General features: G+C 43.4%; 1 protein-coding gene across 1 annotated transcript in view; it reads left to right on the forward strand.

Moving 5' to 3' along the window:
• The window catches only part of ENOX1 (ecto-NOX disulfide-thiol exchanger 1), a 193,070-nt gene that overhangs the window by 110,611 nt on the left and 60,780 nt on the right, over positions 1-21,679 (forward strand). The window lies entirely within an intron of this gene.

A 21,679-nucleotide genomic window follows, 5' to 3' on the forward strand; every position in this document is an offset into this window, starting at 1 on the left:
TGGTGCCTAAGAATGCTCACCAACCCGAATCTTGCTCCTGATGCCTGTACACCTGCCCCCAAGATAAATGTGACCAAATTGTACCAAATTAACCTAAATAATACTCCCCTGCTGTCTTACAGTGTGGAGTTGGCGAAAAACTCCCAATCTGAAATTGATTAAGAGCAAAAAAATCCTACTTGGCCCCCCGAGGGGCAACAAGCGTACCCACACTGTCTACAGGGAGGGAGGGAGGGAGCTGTGCCGAGAAGAGAAGGCTGGGAGGGGCGATCTCCCCTTAAGGAGGGAATCGCATGCCCCTCACACACAGTGGCACCGCACGGAGGCCGCCAGTCGCGCACCTTAACGCCTCGCCTCACTTGCCCCCACCTGCAACTGCATCACTACACCCAGGCTGGGCCAGGTGTGGTTGTAATGCGTTTCTGTGCTGTATAACATACATAGAACACTGCATTGGTGCATCTGTATTGTGTTGTGTTCTAATGTTATTCTTCAATTTTTATTGCTTTATCCTCTAAACCACGTATAGGCAACATGGTGCCCTCAGATGTTTTGGACTAACTCCCATAATCCCTGGTTATGCAGACTTGGGTTGATAACAGTGTTGTCTATCCTTGCTGTAAGCTATCCAGAGAGTTTTCTGCTATGGGCAGCCCCAAAATAGCATAAAACAAATCATATTAAGGGGTATACGACAAAGCAAGCCATGACCAAACACACCTGATGTTTAGGCAAAGCATGAAATGCGTGTTCAATTAAGCTTCTGTGTCATATAGCAAAGTTCCCCTGACTTCAGCCTATCAAAGGACACCATCTTACTTCAATTCATCACAAGAATGAAAGGTTTATTAACCTTACTTTTGTTTTTTAAAGAAAGGAAAGAAGGAAAATGGAACTTTCAAGGAGACATATTTAATAAGGGCTTTGGAAAAATGACTGGCTGTATTGAAACGCCTGTGGTGCTTTGATGCCTTTGAACTGCCAGAAAAGCTATTATCTAGATTACATTTTATTATGTTTTCTGGTTTTTCATCCTGATAAGGTTTAATGCGGGATCATTACATATGAGAATAGATTTAATCCTGTTTTCTTAGCAGGCTTTAAGGACACCAAGGGGATTATTTATATAATAAGATGCAAGGTTGCTATGGAAAACTCTGTAGCAACCTAGCATCTTCACAAAAGCAAGCAGCCACTTGTGACAGCAATCTAAATTTACATTTATTTTAGTGTCATTTTTATCGACACTCTTAGTCTCTCATTTTGACAAGATGCTAAAATATGTTTTGGGGCTTGTGCTTGAACAAAATTAACAGTGTAGTGCTAGAATTTAAACAGTTCATAAAAAATATTGGGAAATAATGCTGCTGTAGTTTCGCTTTTACAAAATAACATTTTAAATTAACAGAAGAGAGCTGTTTGTCTTTTTTCTTCACAAGTATGATCAGTATTTGCCCTGCAATAGCATACTTCGTAAAGGAGCGTGCTGTAATAAACAGAGACTCCGCTATTAAAGGTTTGTCCTACTTGATCTGCCTGCAATAATGGCATAAAGGTATGGATTTTGACATTAAGAGCAGATCATACATTGTGATACTTACTGAATGCTTACTTATGGATACACCCAAAGCCTTAGGATCAGGGTGTGCAATTTTTATAACACAGTAAACTAAAATGTCTTTGCAACAATTTAAGAATATCTGAACACCCCTGATTTTTCCGCTAAGGAAAAATCTTCTTACTTTACCTTTTGCACTTCAGTATTCATGCTCAAGTACACAACAAGGAAGTATAAATATGTTCAGAGATATTTTGATAATCCTATCCAAACTCTTTGAGCTTCTCTTGAAATTTCTTGTCTGCTTTGCCTAAGAAAGAAGTCAAACATTTAAACTGAATGTTGGTTTAGGTGGCCGTTGTGCAGTATCTTCGAGCTTCTTCTCAAGAAGGGTATGTTTGGGTAAATTTGAGAAATGATCCTTTAAAATACTCGGATGTGGCAATTGGGTATTTGTATCTAATGTTGTTCCTCCACCTCGATACAAAGGGAGAGGCAGGTAAGAAATAAATTTATTATTATTATTATTATTATTATTATTATTATTATTATTATTATCATCTAAAGTTAAACACTTTAGGCACTGATTTCAAAGAAAGGGTTAAGCATGTAAAAGTGCATTGCTTTGGCTTACTCTACTCTAGTGTCCTAGTTCCACTTTTCTTGGCCAAATATTCTAATGAAGAAATGGATTTTAATATTGGTATATTTAATATTTCATTGCAAAAATCAAAGCTCGGGAAATAATAAACATTCATATGCCACATTTCAAGTGCCCAGTTCATTTCATATATACTATCTCATAATCCAATTTAGAACAGCTCCTGCTATGGAGACAACATAGCAGCTGGGAGCTGACAAAAGAACAGCGGTTTGTCTAAGGAAGCCCAGTGTGTTCATGGCTGAAGACCAAAACATGTCAGCTCTAGGACCTTCAGCAGTTCTAATTTTTGTTAAAAGTAGCTGCATGTTTTAAGGCATGTAGTTATACTAGTGACTGTAAATTATTATTATTTTAAAAAAACAGTCTTGCCATTATAAGCCTCAAAATTCTACTGCTTATAAAAATGACACCTGTTTATCTACTAAAGTAAAACATGGTAACCATGAATCACCCATAATCTACAGTTATGCAAAATTTCAAAGTGATCTGATATATCTTGCCACACATACAGCAAAGTAAAAAGTGCCAAAATTGATGCATCTGTACGTTTTAGTTCAGCTGGTTCAAAGAGCTGCAGCCAGATTGTTGACCGGGGCTGGTTACAGGGAGCACACAACTCCCTTGTTAAAACAGCTCCACTGGCTTCCAGTCTGTTTCCGAGCATAATTCAAAGTGCTGGTTATGCCCTATATGGCTCGGGTCCAGGTTATTTGAAAGACCGTATTCTCCCTTATGAGCCTGCCTGTGCTTTGAGATTTTCTGGAGAAGCCCTTCTTTCAGTCCCACCATCTTCACAGGCGCGCTTGGTGGGAACATGGGAGAAGAGGGCCTTCCCGGTGGCTGCTCCAGTGCTCTGGAACTCTCTTCCCGGGGAAGCTAGGCTGGCTCCCTCCTTGATGGGCTTTCGGAAGCAGGCAAAAACCTTTTTGTTCCAGCAGGCCTTTGGGGAATAATCTGGCCCTCCATCTATGTTAACGTCTTATAATTTTGTTGTGTATTTTAAACATTTATGGTTTTGTTCCCCCCCCCCCATGTATGTTTTAAACTTTGTACGGCGCCTTGAGGCCCAGCATTGGGCAAAAGGTGGGATACAAATCATCATCATCATCATCATAGAATCATAGAATCATAGAATAGCAGAGTTGGAAGGGGCCTACGCTCAACTTTTGTCTCCTTCATAATCAAGAATTCAAGTATGACGTGGTCACTTTCCCCCAGAGTTCCCGTAACTGCCACTTTATCCACTAAGTCATCCCTATTGGTCAATAACAAGTCAAGGATTGCCGATCCTCTAGTTCCTTCCACCACTTTCTGTAAGAGAAAGTTATCACCCATACATGTCAGGAATTTCTTGGAAGGGCCGCTTTTGGCAGTAATGGTCTCCCAACAGATATCAGGGTAATTGAAGTCCCCCATCACTACTACATCACACTTCCTTGAAACACTGGCAATTTGTTTCTCAAAAGTTTCGTCCTCGTCTTCTCCTTGATTGGGTGGTTGGTAGTAGACTCTGATTATCATATTCTTTTTATTCCTAGCCCCATTTATTTTAATCCAGACGCTCTCGACGGGGCTCCCAATCTCATCCGCCTGTATTTCTGTTCAGGGATAGGTATTTTTAACATATAGTGCAACTCCACCTCCCTTTCTATTTCTTCTGTTCTTTTTGAACAAGTTATATCCTTCAATTGCTATATTCCAGTCATGGGAGTCATCCCACCAAGTTTCAGTTATACCTATCAAGTCGTATTTGCCTTCATGTAATAAGAGTTCATTCTGTTTGTTTCCCATGCTCTGGGCATTAGTATATAGACATCGAAGACCATGTGTTTTATAGTCTGGCTTTGTTCCTACCTTGTTGCAGACACTATTTTGGGACACTGTTGGAGCTGTTCTCTGTACTGTGGTGCATTGGCCTTCATCCATTGTTGCCTCGAAATTTACATCTCCCACCCCGTAAGATTCAGTTTAAAGCCCTCCTGATCAAGTTCTTCATGCTGTGGCCGAACACATTCTTTCCAGCCCTTGTGAGGTGCAACCCACCCCTTGCCAGCAGTCCATGTTCCAAGTAGCGTAGCCCGTGGTCCCAGAATCCAAAACTCTCACGACGGCACCACCTTCGAAGCCAGTCGTTCATCCGGAGTATTTTTCTTTCCCTTTCTAATCCTCTTCCAAGAACCGGGAGGATGGATGAGAAAACTACCTGGGGCCCAAAGTTCTTCAGTTTCCTTCCCAGAACTTCAAAGTCTGAAATGATTTCTTCGTAGCTCTGCTTGGCGACATCATTTGTTCCCACATGGATGAGAAGAAAGGAGTATGTGTCCGTGGACTTTATGAGTTTCGGTAACCCTTCAGTCACATCTCTAATCTGTGCTCCAGGGAGACAGCACACCTGGCGAGTCCATGGGTCTTCACAACATACTTGGGTTTCAATCCCACGCAGCAGGGAGTCTCCCACTCTTCTTCTTGGTTGAACTACCTTCTGTCTCTTGGTCACTGTTGCATGGTGTCTCCTGTACTTCTTCCTCTGCAAACTGTCCTTCAGTCTCATTCTCCAGAAGCTGAGAGCAGTTGCTTAACTCCAATGGCTCCACTGGTGCAGAACGCCCTCTAATTCCTCCTCTCCTAACTGTCACTCTTTTCCAGGGAGTTTCCTCTTCATTGGCTTTCCTCCCCTCAGCATACTCTACTTCTGCTTCAGCTGGCTGTTGTTCTTCAATCTCATGTGCTTCTTGTTGCTGTTGCAGTTCCACCATTCGGTCTAAGCTCGCCTTCTCTTATTCCTTGGAGGGTGGACACTCGCTGCTCAAGTCCTCTCACTTTTTCTTCCAAAAGTGCCACCAGCTTGCACTTGTTGCAGGTATACACCATGTTGAGCTCAGGCAGAAACACGAACATTGCACACCCTTTGCAGGTCACCACCTCTAGGGACTCCTTTCCATCCATATTGTCGATTTCTGCTTTGGTTTTTTTCCATTTTGATTACAGTAGAATTGCCTTTGCTTTGTTGTGTCCTCTCTGAAGGTACACAACTATATGAGGATGTCTTAAGGGAAAGTAATCTTTTGGGGTTTTTTTTGCTTTTGTTTGGTGGTGGTTTTGTGGGGGTTTTTTCTCTTTATATTTTTCTTTTTTTTCCCCACCTCTTTTTTTTATTTTTTATTTTTTTATTTTTTTAGAGGCCCCCCTTTTGGCCTCCCCTGCCGAACTCCCCCTGTCAAACTCCTGTTTGCTCTTCCTGTTCGCTTGCTCCCTGGGAATCTGGCTTACTTGTATAGCTCCTACTTGAGCTGGGCCAGCTGCTCTTCCCTGCTTCTGCTTAGCTCCAAGTCAGGAACCAGAATGAGGTCACTGAAAGGCCAACAACAATCAACAGCAATTAGGCACTGATTGCTGAGTCCAACTGACAATCAGGCCACTCCCCCTTCAGCTCCTGCAGCAACTATAAACACTGACCCTCTCACTCAGCACTCAGGAGCACATGGCAAGCACACGGCCTCTTTGAATTGGCAGCCTCCTGGGTTTTCTTGAGGCGTCTCTTCTTCCCCTTTCCTTGGTCTCCTCTTCCCCTACACTCCCCCTGTCAAACTCCTGTTCACTCGCTCCCTGGAAATCTGGCTTACTTTTCTAGCTCCTACTTGAGCTGGGCCAGCTGCTCTTCCCTGCTTCTGCTTAGCTCCAAGTCAGGAACCAGAATGAGGTCACTGAAAGGCCAACAACAATCAACAGCAATTAGGCACTGATTGCTGAGTCCAACTGGCAATCAGGCCACTCCCCCTTCAGCTCCTGCAGCAACTATCCACACCGACCCTCTCACTCAGCACTCAGGAGCACATGGCAAGCACACGGCCTCTTTGAATTGGCAGCCTCCTGGGTTTCCTTGAGGCTTCTCTTCTTCCCCTTTCCTTGGTCTCCTCTTCCCCTACACTCCCCCTGTCAAACTCCTGTTTGCTCTTCCTGTTCGCTCGCTCCCTGGGAATCTGGCTTACTTTTATAGCTTCTACTTGAGCTGGGCCAGCTGCTCTTCCCTGCTTCTGCTTAGCTCCAAGTCAGGAATCATCATCATCATCCAAGCTGTTGCTCAGCATACCATATATTTCGTTCAAATTTTCATGAAAGCAACTAATGTACTTTATTCCAGTTTGTTGAGGTGGTGTGCCTTTCATTGGTTTGAAGTTCTGAGCAGCAGTACAAAAGTTCTTAAGGTTTTTCTGCTCCATGAAAGCCTATGGCAGCACTATTGGCAAAGTTATATTGGGGATGCTGAGTTTCACTCTGCAGGAATTCCAGTGTTCCTGTCGGCATTCTGATAGTGGAGGAGGCGGAATAGGAAACTTTCAGTTGAGGTAAGAGTGAGGTAATTTTGAAGCCTGAGAGAATCACAGTCACTCATCATGAATGAATAGGGTATAGGGAGAAAAAAACAAAGCGTATGTTGGAATCCTGTGCAGAGAATTAAGAGAATTAAGCCTTTCAGAACATACAGGGACTTATATGTTCACTTGTACACATCTACTCAATTACATGTGTTCTTGGTTTGTGTTTTTGTGGTTTGTTTTTTTTGTTTTTGTTTTTAAGAACATTGTAATAAATTTACTTTTTAAAAACCAGGGAAATTCAGTGCTCAAATAACCTGCTGATTTAAGGCCAAAGTTAAGACAATCTCATGTTGTGCTTGATTGGGAGCAATAAATAGGTGTAGATCAGTTCACAGGAGGATTCTAGCAATGCAGCAAGGCTCATAGGTTTCATAAGGCAATGGAGGACCAAGAGGACATAGGGTACCTTTATAGGTCCCAAGCTCTCCATCTGGATTTGGACCTGAAAGACACAGGAAAATATGGGTGCATGGATGGTTAATTGTAAACTAGTGCAACTTGTGACATTGTGCAACATTATTACTGACCATGGGGCTTATTTGTTAAGGCATCAGGCTTAGTTTTCAGTTTCCTGGCTTTTTGGAGTTTGAGCCAACATGAGATAGCCTTAAATCAGCAGATTCTATTGATCATTGTATTTTATATGATCTTATTAATTTTTAAAAAATATTGTTAAAGTATCAAGGGTATTGTTATAGCTGGTAAAAGACCCTAACCACCAGGAAGTGTCAAGATATGTATATAGAAGTACTATATGGTTTGGGACGTTTGGATGCACGTTTCTCAAACAGCAGCCCCCACCATCAATTCCTTATGGCAAGCCTCTTTTGAAACAAAGCAAATCTATGGTGCTGCAGCTACCACCTCAGGGGGAAGGGAATCTGAGAGGGAATATTCCCCCCCCTCCCAGCCGCTGCAGCTCCTCTTCTGAGGTTGCAACGTCAACCTCAAAAGAGGGCTAGGCAGGGAGAAAAGGGGCCAGACAGTGGGCAAGGAGGGGGAAATAGATACGTGCATCCACTAGATCTATGTGCCTCTCTGTCACCCGTCTTGCCCACCAAGAGAAAGTAGATGGGCTGAAATAGAACTGGAGGTATTTTCGCATCCATTGTCCTACCACTTCTGCTTGCAAGGCTTTGGATGGGCAGAAGACTCCAATTTCACAGCCTTCCATCTAGAATCATAGAATAGCAGAGTTGGAAGGGGCCTACAAGGCCATCGAGTCCAACTCCCTGCTCAATGCAGGAATCCACCCTAAAGCATCCCTGACAGATGGTTGTCCAGCTGCCTCTTGAAGGCCTCTAGTGTGGGAGAGCCCACAACCTCCCTAAGGGCGTTACTAGACGAGGCTGTAGCGCGCGTTACCTTCCGCAGTCGTGTCGAGGCTTCCAGATGACGTTCACCAGGATCCGTCGTTATCCTGCGGTGAAGCCTCTTTCTCCCGACTTTAAAAAAGTGAGTTCTAGTGCGCCTTTTCCTGGCGGCCCGCGCTAATTCAGAGTATGTGTGGGAGGATGTGAGGTCACTGCGGTCCGCACTGGTCAGGAAAAGGCGTGCTAAGGGGAGTGGCCAGCGGCTTTGGTCAAGCCGCCTCCACCATTTGCACCCAGCCCGCCAGCTGGGGCAGCGTGGCGGAGCGGCTTTTTTTTTTATTTCCACAGTGACAATTTGCGCAGGACCGGAGGACCAGAAAAGTGGCTGGTGCGCTGCTGGGGCATGTGTGCCTGTTTTTTCTACTGCAACCTCTGCGTGGGTCAGTTTTCGGAAAGCCGGGCATCCCACAGTCCGCCTTCATGGGGAGTTGGTGACTCCTCGCGGTGGGCGTACCAAGCTGGCAGAGGGCAGAGCTGTTTGTGGGCTGCTGCCATGGCTACGGTCAGATGTGGGTTGGCTCCTTGGGATGGGGCAGAGGGCACAGAGGCGGTCATCGGCGCTGACACCTCAGAGGCATGATGGGAGATGTAGGCACAGAGTGCCCATGCAGACGATTGACCTCGGGTCATATTACACCCGCCACGACCCCCATCAGGAAGTGACCGCATCAATGTTGACCCTCAACAGCACCAGCAGCACTTCAACTGGCACTGGCACTGCCGCCGCCGCCGCTGCCGCCGGCTCTGGCTCCACCGCCGGGGCCGGTGGCGGCATCACTGACGGCTGCGCAAGTTTGCGGTCTTTCAGACTTGCGCAAACCGTGCGCCGAGCGGAAAAAAAAAGCCGCTGCAATCAGGCCGGTGTGGCTGCGCAACCGTGCTCGCGGCGGCAGCAGCACAACCGGCGCAAACTTCCGCCACAAATCGAAGGCAGGTGTGGATGATGAGGTGTCACGGCTGAACAGGAAAAGCCGCTTTCACCGCTTCTCAACGACGGAACACCTGGTAGGTCTAGCAAAGCCCTTAGTAACTGATTCCATTGTCGTACTGCTCTAACAGGCAGGAAGTTTTTCCTGATGTCCAGCTGGAATCTGGCTTCCTTTAACTTGAGCCCGTTATTCCATGTCCTGCACTCTGGGAAGATCGAGAAGAGATCCTGGCCCTCCTCTGTGTGTCAACCTTTTAAGTATTTGAAAAGTGCTATCATGCCTCCCCTCAATCTTCTCTTTTCCAGGCTAAACATGCCCAGTTGTTTCCATCTCTCTTCATAGGGTTGTTTCCAGACCCCTGATCATCCTGGTTGCCCTCCTCTGAACATGCTCCAGCTTGTCTGCATCCTTCTTGAATTGTGGAGCCCAGAACTGGACGCAATACTCTAGATGAGGCCTAACCAGTACCTCACGCGATTTGGAAGCTATACTTCTGTTAATGCAGCCCAAAAGAGCATTTGCCTTTCTTGCAGCCATATCGCACTGTTGGCTCATATTCAGCTTGCGATCTACAGCAATTCCAAGATCCTTCTCGTTTGTAGTATTGCTGAGCCAAGTCTCCCCATCTTGTAACTGTGCCTTTGGTTTCTAGTTCCTAGACGTAGAACTTGGCATTTATCCCCATTAAATTTCATCCTGTTGTTTTCAGCCCAGCACTCCAGCCTATCAAGGACACTTTGAAGTTTGTTTCTGTCTTCCAGGGTATTAGCTATCCCACCCAATTTTGTGTCATCTGCAAATTTGATAAGTGTTCCCTGCACCTTCTCATCCAAATCACTAAAGAGCATCTATCTTGTTCAATTTTGCTTTAGTTTCATACACGGTTTGTGATCTGCTATTCAAAGCGTGGTGGTGGTGGAATTTTGTACAATAGCTCTTTAGATCCTGGCCTATGGCTTCAATCTTGAGAAAATTGGTTGTGTTCAAATGGGCCAGAAGATTTCCTATGGCAACTGTTTACAGCTGCTTAAGAAGGCTCCCCTCACAGTTGGAGATTTATGGATTTAAGACAACAGAAACATAATAATTAAAACAAAATACACTGTAGGCTTTTTTTTTTTTTTTGCTTCCTCCATTATTAATCACCTCATGAGATGGCCCCAAACAGCTCCATTTCTCAGCTGAAGAGAGGCAAAGCACTTTATGTTTGATTAATGGCACTTGAGAACTTGAGGAAAATGTTCGTGTAATTTCTGGGTAAGAATAAAACATCACTATCTGATAGATTAATCTTTTGTAGAAGCTGTTTAAAATGCCCAAAAGTGTGGGAAATGTTCCCCTCTTTCTCTCTCTTTTTCTTGACAAATCATTGAAAATTATATCAATTATAAGAGACTAATGTTTCCATACTTTACAGAGCTCTTGTCAAGTAGTTTTATTATCGCGAAATATCTAGTATTCTCCAAATGTAAGTTCAATAAGGCAAGCAGGCCACTGAGGGAGGAAACAAAGAAAATAAGGAAAGTGGCATTTGAGAGAGAAAATTGGAGTGAGACATTTTAAATTATCTTGTAGAACATGTGCTGATGGGGCTGCAACACAGAGGTAGATCACAGGCTTTGCATGCAAAAGGTACAAGAATCAACCCCGAACATCTCCAGTTTAAAAATAAGAAGGACCAGGTAACAGGTGATGGGAAAGGCCTCTCCTTCCAGTTGGAGGAGGCAATGACCCTGTTCAGACAATACACTAAGCCATGGTGATTAAGCATTTTGAACTAAACATTATGGCTTAGCATGTTGTGTGAACCTTGCCTAACCATGGTGGCTACCAAACCATGGTTTAAATACGCTCAGTAGCCATTTGATGCAAAAGGGTTAGCAGCCTAACCATGACTTAGCATGTCATCTGTACAGGCCCACTATGGGGCCAGGTGGAACAGTAGTTTGCTTCATATGTAAGGGTTGCTTCATATCTTTGAAATAGGTGACAGCTTATGGTCTAAAGCAGGGTGGGCAGATGGGAGATCAGGATCTGTTAGAGCTCTGGATGATTTGCAGCAGGTCAGTATGGGTTTCTGACTCCCAATCCTTTCACAATAACAACTACAAAACAACTTTTCCCACCTAAATTGGCTGCTGAAATAAAGAAAGCTTGTGGCAATCAGGGGTGAACTGTGTGTGAAAGAATTCTGGAATGCTTATTCCAGAAACGGATGTTTTTAGTTGCTCAGGAAGCATTAAATCCTCGTTGGCTGCCGCTTGTGAATGGGAATTGGCCAGGCATAAGAGAATTGGCGGAGGGCTCCAAACTCCGAGATCTCCATCTAAGGAGAATAGACAGGCAAGGCAGCTATGGAGATTTCAGAGACCAAAGATGTGGTGGTGAATTTCATATGTTGAACTAAGCAGCAATAAGTTCAGCTTTAGGTCTGTAGCAATAATTATAATAATATTCAGCATTCTGTGCAAGGGCAGAATTAACCATTCAAAATAAAACCGATCCAGAAACAATAATTAATTCAAACAAATTGATATCAATGTTACAAGATTAACCAAGGACTTCAGAATGTATCTCTGGCTTTTTTTCTTTACAGTACCTCATCTTCTATATAGCATTTGTACCTACATAGGACATCTCTGGCCTGTTGTTGCATATTATGCGGTACTCATCTTGGCACTGTTAGATTGATTGCCTCTTCTGACACCATGTTGAATAGCATTATGACATTGTGTCCTTTGTTGCGGCTGCTATTGTATATGACAATGTCATCTCTGTAGTCACTATAAATATTTATGCATGTTGGCTTCTGAACATTTCCTCTTGGCTGTTTTCTCATACTCTGTGTTGATAACACCTGTTCAAGCTAACTCTTTATTGATGGCCCAGCTCTGATATAACATTTACAAATATTATTTTACTGTTGTTCAGGGGACAATTTCATATGTTTTAATGCACAGGCATGAATATTTTGTGGTGGGGGGGGGGAACTCTTCATGCAAAGTTTAACCTGGATGGTCTCTCTATCATCACAAGACTCTCAATCCTGTGAATCAACCAGAACATCCAGGGACTTGGAGTTGATGTCAATACCTTCTCATGTTAACTCTCATGGGTGTGTGAGAGATCAATGCAACTATTTGATGTGCAAGACGACGATGACGTCTCAGCCTGTCCCTGGAATAAAACTGAAAAACGTCGCATCAAAATACCCTTATGCATCAGCCAGCCCACGCTGTCCTTTTACTCCTAGTCTCTTGTGTGGGCGAGTCAGTAAAGCTATTCCCCGCACTTTGAATCCTTCCTGAATTTTGAATCCTTCCTGAATTTAAGTCCTAGGGAGATGAATGCCTGCTATTAATGAATTGGAACAGTGGGGAACAACCATTTAAAAAAATAATTTAAATCCCCAAGCGAACTCATCTAATTAGCCACATGCTCTTCCCTGAATTGTCATCATTGCTTCCCTGAATTTACTTCCCTGAATTGTCATCACTGCTTACAGTTTTCACATTCATCTCTCAGGTTCTGATTTAATTTATTCTGAAAGCAATTTGAAAGATAGCTCATATATACTTTTCTATGCTACTTATACAGTGAATCCCAGAAATTCCAGGTAATAATTTCCCCCCAATATTTTGTAGAGAGCAAAACTGTTGGCCATCCTTACAAGTATTACATGCTTTTAGTTAGTTTTTCTTTCTAAAATGCTGGCTATATTTATCATTTGGATAGCGATGTAAACCATCAGTAGCTTCAGACTAACAAAGAGGGCCAGTTGATGCAGCCAGTTGTGGTGAGTATCCCTGTCCAGTTTGAAAAACAAAGAGGTGAGGTAAGCCAAGGTAGAACTTCCTATTCTTCTAGCTCAGCAGTGTCAATGCAGCAGTAGTGAATCTAGTCCTGTGTAAACTGTCAGTGTATCAGGTAACAACAGCATAAAAACAGTGGCCTTTACCACCAGTTCTTGGTCATCTGAGGCTTAGTTCTCTCACTTGAGGTTGTACTACTGGGTTGTATTTATTTATTTATTTATTTATTTATTTAATTAATTAATTAATTTCTATACCGCCCAATTGCTGAAGCTCTCTGGGCGGTTTACAAAATTAAGACAATTCAAGTATAAAACAACAGTATAAAACCATGATATAAAATACAATATAAAAGCACAACCAAGATAAAAACAGCAGCAATGCAAAATACAAATTTAAAATACAAATTTAAAACAGCAAGTTCAAATTAATTTATAGACTGTTAAAATACTCTGAGAATAAAAAGGTCTTCACCTGGCGTCTAAAATAATATAATGTAGGTGCCAAGCGAACCTCCTTAGGGAGCTCATTCCACAGCTGGTGTGCCACAGCAGAAAAGGCCCTCCTCCTGGTAGCCACCTTTGGCAGGGGCTCACGGAGAAGGACCCCTGAGGATGACCTTAGGGTCCAGGCAGGTAAATATGGGAGGAGGCGTTCCTTCAGATAGCCTGGCCCCAAGCCATTTGTACCACTTCAGACTACAAATGGGGTCTGACAGAACTTAATTCTCCACAATAACCCCACCCCCAAATCCTCTCCACATCGAAAACTAGATGTCAGAGAGAAGTTTTCTGAGCCTTATACTTTACAGAGGGAATTTTTGTTTGTTGGAGGAACATTCAATCGTGTGAATATCGACCTGCAGTCTGAAAAGCCCCAAACACATGTTTGCCACCTCAGTGAGAACTAACCTTGTATTTCATACTCCCTTAGGCAAAAGAAGTTTTGCAGCCTGTTGAAATAGGGCATGCCATGGAGAGTTCATATTTGTGTTAGGTTCTCTATCTTTACTCAGCCTTACTTTTTCTGGGATGATGTTATAGAGACCAACAGTGGATGAGTCTAGCCAGCTTTAATGCTAGCACCTCGGTTGAAAGGTAATTAGCTGCCACTTTCTACCAGTTCTTTGAACCAGCTTAGTTGCGATTTGGAAATTGGCAATGTATCTGCCTTCCTACCTTCTGTTTCACTTAGTAGAGGACTGTCCGATGTCTTCAGTCCACTCCTGAAAGCCAAAGTCCTCTCAGTAATAGAGGCAATTCTGGATGTTAGGTGACAACATATTTTGAATTACCCAAGGCAAAACTCTAGAATATATTAACAGAGCAGTTTATTTAAGAGAAATGAGAGAGAATAATAAAATTAGGCTAGAAATATATTTCCTATCTAGTCACTGCCCTAATTCAGATGCTGAAACTTGGAAAAACAGCCAGCCTGCTTTATTTTATTGGACTGTTTGCACAACACAACAAACCACCATAGGTTATTTAACCCACAGTGAGGATGTGGTGTATCCAGGGTCCGTGCATCTGCCATTTTTAATATATAACCCCCACTCAGGGGGTTGTCATGTTATGCAAAACTGGTGAGCGTGGGTTATGCAACAGTTAAACAACCCTCGCATATCACACACTCGCCAGATTCGCAGGACATGACAATTAAAGAGTGGGGGTTACATATTTAACTTGGTGCAGTTAATCATGAGAGCCTCTCTCTCTCTCTCTCTCTCTCTCTCTCTCTCTCTCTTTCATTCTCTCTCTGTCACTCTTTCTTCCAATGTGCTGTAGGATCTTCCAGTGAGCTCTGGGAGCCCAAAGCTGCCATCACACCAGGTTTTTTATCCCACAACTTACCAGGGCTCTTGCTTCCAGATTCTTTGCTGGATTAAGGCTGGCTCCTTTACATGGGTGAACATGTGCTTTCATCTTAGGACTTAATTTGTCTGCAAGTTCTATATGTTTCATTATACAGCCACTAGATGATGATGCTGTGGAGTAGAACTCCATCATTATACACTCCTTGCTGCGTTATCACCGATCTTTTTAATACCATGATAGGAGATAGCCTGGAGATGGCCTACGTCATGTGAAGGACCCACAAACTTCCATGAGTGACCAATTGCAGTCGTACAATAAAAGCCTCCAAGAAGCAAAGAGCAACATGGTGCAAACTCCGGAAGTGGGGGACAAATTGAATGCTTGAATGAGACAGAGAGAACAATGTGGACCTGCGCTGGAAGATTTTGTAGCACAGTGACAAAAAAAGATCCATCTCAATCCAAAGACCAGTGAGCCTGTCGGAATTTGCCTGCTTGGTAAGCAATGAGGCCTAACTTGGCTGAAATGGAGGGGGAGGGGAGGCCTGAAACAGCCTCCGCTTGAGTCCAGAACACAGAGTCACCATTTGACCAGAGCTGGGAAGGAGAAGGCCCCACATCCTGGGAAAGGTCCCCAAAGGCTCTCACCATTCCCTACCTAGGAAGCCTCCTCTGGTAGTCCAGATCACAGCAGGCAGCCCACTACTAAAGCAAGCAAGGATAAGCTACAGAGCCTTAGTGATGGTTCCTGGAACTAAATGCTTGAAAAATGCTTGAAAAATAGCGAAGATTCTTCTTTCTCTGATCTCTCACGAACAGACTGACATCATCTTGTCTTTTATTCCACCTTCAGGTGGAACTACAACCTTTTATTCCATCTTCGGGTACTTTCTTTACAACAGTAGTGCTCTTTATTGCCCCCTCTGGTAGCCTGGGAGAATGCATCCTTGGCTGTTTTTAACAAAGATAACTGGCTTTCAGGTAGCCATAAAGCTATTCCTGTAAAACTCAAGTTGGAACCAAACTTAGAGTTGTATCCTCTGGTGGCTTTGTCTTAGTGGAAAACATGTTCCCTCGTGCATGTCGGAACATCCCACATTTGTCAGTTTCACCAACCCATACGTCCCCTTGAAAAAGCTGCTTCTGAGGAATAGAAGGGGAATATTTCACAGAGGAATAGAATGGGATATTTTACACAGGGCTGCAGTACATAGTGAGGATCACTTCCCGCTAAGGCAATGCCACCAATGTCTGCAAGCCTTAGGCTACACTCCCATGCCATCTTATTTGGGAGCAAGCTCCACTGAACACAGTGAAAATTACTTAATGACTGTTGTTTCCCATCTCAATCAAAATGGAGAGGTGGGTAAGGATTATTTTATTATTACTATTGCTATTATTATTATGTGTAAACATGTGTAGGTTTCAGCTGTGGACTTTGCAGTTGAATATATGAAAGTATGATGCTGAGACATTACGCCATCTAGTCCAGCACTGTCTACACGCCAACATTTACGGCAGAGATTTTTCCTAGCCTTGTTGACTGAGATTTTAGATACCAGGGATTGGACCTTAGGCTGTCAACATGTTCCACCACTGAACTATGGGGCATCCCTTATTCATATTAAAACTACTATAGATGAAGCAAAGAGACAGGGAGTAAACATTTCCCTTGGTAGATTTGTCTAACATGGAAAATCAATTTGTAAAGCTATTCATTAAGCTTAATGACCCATCACTTGTCTACGGAAGAAAGGAGCAAATAGATGGCACAAGCACATTGACCTATTGACTTGGAGAGGCTTGATCAAAGGGAAGGTACAGATTACTGACTCTCTCAGACTGGTGGTTTATCGCATAGCTGTTCCAAGTCAGGTAGACCACAGGAATGGCTTTTAGGCACAGGCAAAACAATTTCACTCAGGACTTTAGATGCAAATATTACTACTACTATAAGCATATGTGTATTTCCTATTCATATAATCATAGAATAGGAGAATTGGAAGGGGCCTATAAGGACATTGAGTCCAACCCCCTGCTCAGTGTGACAACCTTTCAAGTACTTGAAGAGTGCTATCATGTCTCCCATCAGTCTTCTCTTCTCAAGACTAAACACGCCCAGTTTTTTCAGTCTCTTCTCATAGGGCTTTGTTTCCAGACCCCTCATCATCCTCGTTGCCCTCCTCTAAACCCCCTCCAGCCTGTTTGTGTCCTTCTTGAAGTGTGGTGCCCAGAACTCGATGCTGTACTCAAGATGAGGCCTAACCAGTCCCAAATAGAGGGGAACTTGCATGATTTGGAAGCTAAACATATATTAATGCATCTCAAAATATCATAAGTTGCTGGAATTGGAAGTCGCATCAAAACCCTGGTGGCACAACAGCAACATAGAATCATAGAATGGTAAAGCTGGGCATGGCCTATGAGTCCAGCGAGTCCAACCTCCTGCTCAGTAAAGGAATCCACATTAAAGCATACCTGAAAATGGCTATCCAGCTGCCTCTTGAATGCCACTAGTGTGGGAGAGCCCACAACCTTCCTAGGTAATTGGTTCCATTTTGTACTGGTCTAACAGTCAGGAAGTTTCCCTGATGTCCAGCTGGAATCTGGCTTCCTGTCACTTGAAACCATTATTCGGTGTCCTGCACTCTGGGATGATCAAGAAGAGATCCTGGCCCTCCTCTGAGTGACAACCTTTCATAGAATCATAGAATAGCAGAGTTGGAAGGGACCTACAAGGCCATTGAGTCCAACCCCCTGCTCAATGCAGGAATCCACCCTAAAGCATCCCTGACAGATGGTTGTCCAGCTGCCTCTGGAAGGCCTCCAGTGTGGGAGAGCCCACAACCTCCCTAGGTAACTGATTCCATTGTCGTACTGCTCTAACAGTCAGGTAGTACTTGAAGGGTGCTATCATGTCTCCCTTCAAGTTTTTTAGTTACTTTGCTGGCCTATGGCCATTGTTTCCTGGTCAATCTTCAGTGGATATGGGTATTATTATTATTATTATTATTATTATTATTATTATTATTATTATTATTATTATTATTATTATTTTACTATATCTCCTCCCCTAATCTTCTTTCTAAACTAACACAGTCAAGGTTTTTTTAAATCTTCGCTTCATAGCGACCCTGTTCAGACAACACACTAAGCCACGGTGATTAAGCATTTTTGTGCTAAACATTATGGCTTAGCGTGTCATGTGAACCATTCCTAACCATGGTGGCTACATAACAGCAGTTTAAACATGCTCACTAACCATTTCCTGCAAAAGGGTTAACAGCCGAACCATGGCTTGTCTGAACAGGCCCATCCTGACTCCTGTTAAGCCTTTCCAATTTCTCAGTAAGTAGATAAGTTGAGAAATATTTTAGCATTCAACCTTCCTGTTTTGTGTAGGGAAATGGACTCTTTTCTGAAGAATGTTCAGGTGTCTTTTGAAGTTCATGCTCTCTATAATTTAACAATATTGCTCCTGTCAAATGACAATTAAAGATTCCATAATACTGAACATGAAAATTATATAATCAGTAGTGTGAATCAATAATGTGCCCCTAGTTACAAATGTTCATAGAACTGGTTGTAGTTATGAATTTAATTACAGCCGCTTCATAATGATGAGATTTTATCACAGTCCTAGAATAAATGCTATAAAATATTTGCTAAGCCAAACAATCCTTGTTGTTGCCGGATGTAGAAGGAAGGAACCAGGAAGAAAGTTTGTCTATAAAGCTATAACAATGTCCCTAAAATGCTAGATAACACACTTTGCATCCCTTGTCTATATTTATGCTCAAATAATTTATTTAAATAATGTTGCTTTATAGCTTCCTGCATTTTGCTACACAAATTTCAGCTTACACTGCAGACGGTGCAATTCATTTGCTAAATGTAATTTCCATCTCTGCATACTAATCGATTTCTCCACAAACACCTGCTATCAGTTATGATAATAAAACTGCCATTCTAAATTGAAAAGGGGCCAAATGACGCTTCCTAAGAAAATGACTTAAGTGTCTTTCAAAGCTACTAATGCAGTAATGTTTCTGTAGTGCCAACATTCTTTCCAAACATTTGCATTTTATATCATTTTGTTCTGTTCCATCATGTCTCTGTCTAAACATAACCCAAAGGCTGAGAAAATAATCCATAGAGGAAATCTCAGATTTCATCTTTGGGATCTTATTGTAGATAGATAAAGTTTCAGAGTCTGAGAAGGACAAAAGATAATGCAAAGAGGACAGGAGGTATTGATCTAGACGTGTGGCTCCTGCTAGAATAGAAATATTCCATTAAAATTAATATATGCATCAATGGATTTAATGTCTATTCAGAGAACCACATGACTACATCTGGGGCTTTGCTAGACCTGCCGGTATAAGCCGGCAGGGAGGCGGGGCGACGGCGCGCTGACGTTAGCGCGCGCGCCCAGGGCTTCCAGACGTGGACACGCAGGGACCTCGCGATCCCTGCAGCGTCCGCCATTTTTTTTCAGTTTAAAGGGGCCATGTGCGGCCCGAAGACTGCGGAGAAGGTAAGTTTTTTTTTTTAATTTAGCCCCCCTACCCGCTGCTGATCCCTCCCCATAGGCCCCTGCCTGCTCGCTCGTCCTCCCCATATCCGCCATCCCCGATCCCGTCCCCGATCTTCTCCCCCCTTCCTCGGCAGCCCCATCCCCGATCTTCTCCCCCTCCCTCGGCAGCCCCATCCCCGATCTTTGCCCCCTCCCTTGCCATCGTCGATGTCCGGCTTCCCCCCTCTCTCCTGGTGGGTCCGGCCTTCCCCCTGCCCCTCTCCCTCCCCTTGGGATCTCCCCCGGCCGATGGGCACAGCACTCAGCGCTGTGGCCAGTCCGCAGCTTTCTGTGGCTACTCGCGAGTAAGCGAGTAGCCGCAAAAAGCCACGGAAGTAGCTAGACGTTTCGCAGCTCCAGCCTGAGGCCGGGGCTGCGGAAAAGGCGCGCCATAAGCGACTTTGCTTATGGCGCGTTAGGGGAGGCTTCAGCGTGGCCTGGCGCCGGATTCCCTTGTGCGTCATCTGGACGCACAGCAGGGAAACCGGCCCACAAAGCGCGCTAAGGCCTCGTCTAGCAAGCCCCCTGAACACCCAGGACTTGAACGCTGCTTTCTTGCACAATTAGAAGGTGCAAGATCAGAAAAACAACAACAGCATAGCCATTTGGCCATTAGTGCACGTGCATATGCTCCACAGGGCCAACATGTGCTCTACGGAGGCCTTCTGATATCTTAGTGTTGTAAGAGCTGTGGGGCACATGAATGCTGTGCTCTGGGAATGCTAATGTATGGTCACTGTCCTGCCACATGGGAAAAAGGGCATCTTAAAATTCAGCTGGTTGGCCTGCCGGAAGAGATCGGTCTTTACGGCTTTCTTAAATTCCGGAAGATTGCTAGGCTGACGAATCTCTCCCGGCAAGCCATTCCACAAACTGGGAGCGGCAGAAGAAAAGGTCCTCTGGGTAATTGTTGTCAGCCTTGTTTTTCTTGGCTGGAGTAAATTCTTCCCAGAGGACCTGAGTGTACGGGAGAAGGCGATCTTGCAGGTAGCCTGGACAGAAACCATGTAGGGCTTTAAAGGTGATAACCAACACTTTATACTTCGGCTGGAAATTAATTGGCAGCCAGTGAAGAGAGGCAAAAAGGGGGGTAGGATTACCTTGGAAAGGCCGGAGGAGTCGGGCGAGGGGCTTAGCAACCTGTATCAGCTGATGTTACAGGTTGTTACTGTTGCTTAGCAACCTGTATCAGCTGAAACCTGTACGGAAACATACTTAAGCGGTTTATATATATATATATATATATAGAATCCCATGTATACATTCTTATCCTCAAATGAAGAATGATCTTAGCAAATTAAACTGGGGGGTGGAGGTCAAAGTGGATTTCTTAAGTGCCTTCTTGTTTTTTAATTCAAACCCCTTTTCATTATGCCTTGGAGATGCTTAAACATTTCACCAGCTTTAAAACTCCAAGAAAACTACATTCATGAGCAAATATGAGGTGTTCCTAATTGTATTCCTAACTACCCCAGCAAAGCAGCTAATGGAAATTATGAACCAATGTCATTTTAGGAAATGTTTTTGTTCAACTTATTAATCAGAGAGGATCGTAAACAATTTGAATTTTAACCTGGGTTCATACTTCTGAATAGCCCCTTTGCCTATTGTACAATTCTTTCGATACATTTGCGAGCTTATTATATTATGCTGAGCCAACGAAATCAGACTGAGTCGTTTTAGCTTGGCCGTATTCATACTAGCATCAAGCCAAGCCAATAACACAGAAGTCACTGATAGGCACAAGTTTCTTTAAGACAGTTATTAGATAACTTGGGATATTTTATTTATTTATCTCTGGGCGGTTTACAACCGTTAAAAATGGTGAAATGGTGCCATGCACCCGGCATGTACTACAGCAAATGCTGGGCCAATTAATCTATGATTTGCCACCATTTTGAAAACAATCTAAGTTGACAGTTAAGATATAGTTCAAAATTTTGCTATTTTTTAACAGAGGACCAAAGTATTCCAAATCAGTCTTAAGAATAAAGAACCTTCTTTGATTTTATTTGTTTTAGAAAGGAGTATGATGAGCTTCTAAGGGGCATTCTATGATTCATTTTAAAATCTGTTGCTTCAGTAATGAGGATTAGGAAGAATTTCTTCCTCTTGTGTAGGTATTGCGGGGAGGGAGAAGTTGCTTGCTTTGTAAGATCAAGGTACTGCTATAACCGGAGGTGGCAGATCTGGAAGGAAGAAAGTGAAGAGGCCAGAGAGTTTAGAGCCTTTTCACATGTTACGTTTTTCTTACATGGAGATTATCTCCCTGTGGGGAAGAAGAATGAGCTTTGTAGTATCATTTGATGTGCGACAGGAGTGTCGTTTTTGCCCAAATTAGCACTGATCAAGTAGCACTTGAGGTCTTGCGCCATGCTTCAAAGGATATGGAGTAAGCTTTTATGTAATGTGTGAAGCAGTTCTCAGAAGATCAACTTCTGCTTGACAGACAGAATTGACTTGTTTGGAGGCAGCAAGGAATTTTTCTTCCGATTATATTTACCTGGCTCACGTACCTTGCTTGAGCCATCTCTGGTTGTTGTTTTGCTAATTTTGTTGTTTCTCTGTAGGA

Source organism: Elgaria multicarinata, chromosome 5 (assembly GCF_023053635.1).
Source record: "Elgaria multicarinata webbii isolate HBS135686 ecotype San Diego chromosome 5, rElgMul1.1.pri, whole genome shotgun sequence".
In the NCBI taxonomy this organism is placed as follows: domain Eukaryota; kingdom Metazoa; phylum Chordata; class Lepidosauria; order Squamata; family Anguidae; genus Elgaria; species Elgaria multicarinata.